A 5,180-nucleotide genomic window follows, 5' to 3' on the forward strand; every position below is an offset into this window, starting at 1 on the left:
TTCTAATTTATACAGAGCTCTCCTGACCGCCGCCGGCCGGAATGACCGTCCGGTTCTAGGCGCTACAGTCTGGAACCGCGCGACCGCTACGGTCTCAGGTTCGAATCCTGCCTCGGGCAGGAAATCTATCATGATAGAAATCTGCCAAGGACAATCAGTTGAAATCGATTTTCAACAAGATAAATCAATTACGTTTCCGCGACTGGTTCCTACATTCTTTATAATTGTATATTAGACTGTCAGTGGTGTTTGTTTCCGGATTCTAGTGCCAGTCGTTTACGGGATATGGTATTTTGAAAAATTCTCACAGCGACACTTTCACAGTACTGTGTTAGCACACACTAAAGAGCAACAGAAGTATATACACCAGTTATGTAGATTCTGACCAGTAACGAGACAACTGATCCTCATATCACAGATTGTGTTCAAAATGACCACCGGCAGCGCCCATACACGCTTCCAGTCTGGTATGGAGCGACTGCTGTCCACGTGCTAGCATATCTGTGGGATGTCCGAGCAGCTGCAGTAATATGTCGTTGCATATCATCGGGTGTACTTGGTACGTTCTTGTAGACAGCGTCCTTCCGCTTTCCGCACAAAAAGCGGTCTACAGTTGTCATATGGGGGGACGGGCTGGCCAAGGTACAGACCTTCTGCGTCCAATCCAATGATTTGGGAACAATTCGTGAAGACGTACTATAGTACTTCGTTTACTATGGGCTGCACAGCCATCATCTTGGTACCATAGTCTGCAGAGGAACGTCTTCTAGCATCCATGGAAGATGATCTGTTAAGAGACAGCGATATTTGTGCGTTTTCAGTGTTCCTCCTATGAAAAACGGGCCTGTGAACTTAATGGTTCGTTATCCCGCAACACACGTTTACACTCTATGGATGCTAAAGTTCCACCTGACGAAACCAACGGGGATTGTCAACAGATCAATGGTGCTCTATTTCGGCGATTTACCTGACAATGATTGGTAAATGTGGCTTCATCACTAAACAAGATACAGGATACATCTGGAGTATTCTGTCTTAATGCCCACGTACAAAAGTTAATACGACTCTCATTCGACGCAGCTCTTGATGGAAAGACATGTGGTAGGTATGGGACTTATGTCGATGGAGAGTGCCTAGGACACTTGCCTGAGTCATGCCATTTCCTTGTGCGATTGCGCGGGAGTTAACGTGCAGATCTACTGCAACAGCAGCAATAACATTAACTTCCCCCTCTTCTTTCGCCGCTTGTTCCTTCCGTTTCGTTGTCTAAGTGTTACACCACCACTTTCACGTAATTAGCTGAAGAAGTTGACAATAATTTCCGAGATAGTTGACGCCTATTGCGACATCTTACTGCATATATCGTACAAGAACGAACTGCATTCTTCGTACACTCTCCACACACCATGAGCATGTCGGCTTTTTCTGCATCGGTAAATCCCATCGGCCATTCACGACCTACTGCTTCGACTGTCACACGCTGACTAACAAGTAGCAGTGCACTCAAGGAACTCACAAACACACTGTAAGCAAACATAACAACATCGTACCTAGCAACTACGCATGTTGAAAGGCACAAAAAGGGTTGGTGTGGAAACTTTTCAGAATACGATACCTCGCACTAGAATCCTGCAACAAACACCACTGAGTTCTAACTTTCCCTAATTTTAGTTTGTTTGTGTCAATAATCGTTGTTCAATTTAAAAAAGTGTATTATTCCCAAAAAATACACTTTCTAAATATTATTACAATCTGTTGAGTGGCTAACAATACACGCCCCTGACTACCAATCCGTTCTGTGAAAACTGCACATCAGTAGCACTTCCCAGTTTCGAAATCTTTTTGTTGTAAGTTTTATGTGATGCACGCTGTATATTACATACTCTGGCGAAGATCACTTGGACCAGTGCTTCAATAATGATAACAAAACCAGCGGCTGTATTTGAATTAAACGTCGTTTATTCTTTTTAACACATCCTACAGTTTCGACACCAAATGGTTTCATCTTCAGGGCAAATACGTAAACTGCCATCCACAACCGATTTCATGTGCTGCTGGTCAAAATTAACTGGATTCTGTACCTTCCGTGGCAATAAAAGGCCCAGCGTGTTCAGACGACACTTTGGTTTCCTTACAATATTATGCTGTCCAAAACTGAGAACAATTATTTTTAATCTGACTCTGCTCACGAAGTCTACACATGTACGTGACACAATAAAGTTGAAATAATGTAAACCACTGCCGAATGAAGTGAGAAAAAGAACATAATCAACGACTCCTTGCACTTAGAGAAACATTTTGTTTGTAAAGTCTATAAATTCAGTCTGTTGTGTGTAAACATTTCTCTCAGCAGAATCAACATTTATTGAAATATAAAGCACTTTTTAAATTCCTACAGCGCAATTTTTACTTTATGCTTGGCGTGGACAAGAAGCCAGTTGACCATACCAAATGTCACTGGTATAAGTTAACCATACCAAATATCACTCATACATTATTACACCGTAAATACAGATAGAAGCTGTGTTTAATGAGAAATACGATGAATTTTTTTAACGCCGTTCAGTCTAGCAAGTTGCGTATTTCGTTTTTGGTCGGTCAAAACGCGTCAGATCGCTAACGGCCATTTATTACGCCCGTAGAAGCATTTTTTTTAAACGGAATGTCGCTTTTGATATTTATCTATAACGCCCTCAAACGGTTTGCTTTAATCACGCTACGAGTTAATGACTTCCTTTGTAGGCCTCTTCACAGTTTAGCGGGCGTTTAATTTCTGACAGCATTTCAGCTCATCTGCGACACCAGCGTTTATGGCTTTTTGCGTGCTGTGAAAGCTATTATAATTGTACAGGAATGATGAGATCGCTGAAGCCAAACCAGTGTTAAAGACTGAGAGATAGATCGCGATAAGACTTATACACTCCTGGAAATTGAAATAAGAACACCGTGAATTCATTGTCCCAGGAAGGGGAAACTTTATTGACACATTCCTGGGGTCAGATACATCACATGATCACACTGACAGAATCACAGGCACATAGACACAGGCAACAGAGCATGCACAATGTCGGCACTAGTACAGTGTATATCCACCTTTCGCAGCAATACAGGCTGCTATTCTCCCATGGAGACGATCGTAGAGATGCTGGATGTAGTCCTGTGGAACGGCTTGCCATGCCATTTCCACCTGGCGCCTCAGTTGGACCAGCGTTCGTGCTGGACGTGCAGACCGCTTGAGACGACGCTTCATCCAGTCCCAAACATGCTCAATGGGGGACAGATCCGGAGATCTTGCTGGCCAGGGTAGTTGACTTACACCTTCTAGAGCACGTTGGGTGGCACGGGATACATGCGGACGTGCATTGTCCTGTTGGAACAGCAAGTTCCCTTGCCGGTCTAGGAATGGTAGAACGATGGGTTCGATGACGGTTTGGATGTACCGTGCACTATTCAGTGTCCCCTCGACGATCACCAGTGGTGTACGGCCAGTGTAGGAGATCGCTCCCCACACCATGATGCCCGGTGTTGGTCCTGTGTGCCTCGGTCGTATGCAGTCCTGATTGTGGCGCTCACCTGCACGGCGCCAAACACGCATACGACCATCATTGGCACCAAGGCAGAAGCGACTCTCATCGCTGAAGACGACACGTCTCCATTCGTCCCTCCATTCACGCCTGTCGCGACACCACTGGAGGCGGGCTGCACGATGTTGGGGCGTGAGCGGAAGACGGCCTAACGGTGTGCGGGACCGTAGCCCAGCTTCATGGAGACGGTTGCGAATGGTCCTCGCCGATACCCCAGGAGCAACAGTGTCCCTAATTTGCTGGGAAGTGGCGGTGCGGTCCCCTACGGCACTGCGTAGGATCCTACGGTCTTGGCGTGCATCCGTGCGTCGCTGCGGTCCGGTCCCAGGTCGACGGGCACGTGCACCTTCCGCCGACCACTGGCGACAACATCGATGTACTGTGGAGACCTCACGCCCCACGTGTTGAGCAATTCGGCGGTACGTCCACCCGGCCTCCCGCATGCCCACTATGCGCCCTCGCTCAAAGTCCGTCAACTGCACATACGGTTCACGTCCACGCTGTCGCGGCATGCTACCAGTGTTAAAGACTGCGATGGAGCTCCGTATGCCACGGCAAACTGGCTGACACTGACGGCGGCGGTGCACAAATGCTGCGCAGCTAGCGCCATTCGACGGCCAACACCGCGGTTCCTGGTGTGTCCGCTGTGCCGAGCGTGTGATCATTGCTTGTACAGCCCTCTCGCAGTGTCCGGAGCAAGTATGGTGGGTCTGACACACCGATGTCAATGTGTTCTTTTTTCCATTTCCAGGAGTGTATTTTAAACAGAAAGTGTAATAAACGCAGCCTTCAGATACTCGTATTTCATTACAATATGAGTTTTGTCTCCTTTGGGTTTAATCGACAGATGTAATCTAATTTTCTTATTGTTTCCACATCACTTGAGCGAGATGACGTCTTGGAGAAGTGTGTGGTTGTTACGAAAAGTTTGTGTTTTGACAAAGAAGAATCGAAGAAAATGAAAGGAACTAAGAATAACATTGAGAAAGTGACTATAGAAATTACAATCAAATGAACACCCTTAGCTGCTTACAGGCGTTGACATACGTCAACGGGGACAGTGAAAATGTGTGCCCCGACCGGGACTCGAACCCGTGACCTCCTGCTTACATGGCAGACGCTCTAGCCATCTGAGCCACCGAGTGCACAGAGGATAGTGCGACTGCAGGGATTTATCTCTGGCACGCCTCCCGCGAAACCCACATTCTCAACGTATTGTCCAGCACTACATTCGTAGTGCCCCCGCCCATTATACTCATTACTCACGGTGCGTTGCCGATTCCCGTAAGAGCTCGGGCACTGTTTGTGCATGTCCGTAAGAACAGATACCATCTTAGTATATATATATAGGTAACGCTCACCGGCCACTAGACCATCTTCTTCTTCTGTGCGAATGCACAAACGTGCCCGAACTCTTACGGGAATCGGCAACGCGCGGCGAGTAATGAGTATAATGGGCGGGGGCACTACGAATGTAGTGCGGGACAATGCGTCGAGAATGTGGGTTTCGCGGGAGGCGTGCCAGAGATAAATCCCTGCAGTCGCACTATCCTATGTGCCCTCGGCGGCTCAGATGGATAGAGCGTCTGCCATGTA

General features: G+C 47.1%; 1 non-coding gene across 1 annotated transcript; it reads right to left on the reverse strand.

Annotated features, from left to right (window-relative positions):
- Positions 1-4,655: 4,655 nt before the first annotated feature.
- Positions 4,656-4,730, reverse strand: Trnat-ugu. Its single transcript has one exon. It is a non-coding gene; the product is annotated as a tRNA-Thr (tRNA).
- Positions 4,731-5,180: the final 450 nt, after the last annotated feature.

This window comes from Schistocerca americana, chromosome 3 (genome assembly GCF_021461395.2).
Source record: "Schistocerca americana isolate TAMUIC-IGC-003095 chromosome 3, iqSchAmer2.1, whole genome shotgun sequence".
In the NCBI taxonomy this organism is placed as follows: Eukaryota; Metazoa; Arthropoda; class Insecta; order Orthoptera; family Acrididae; genus Schistocerca; species Schistocerca americana.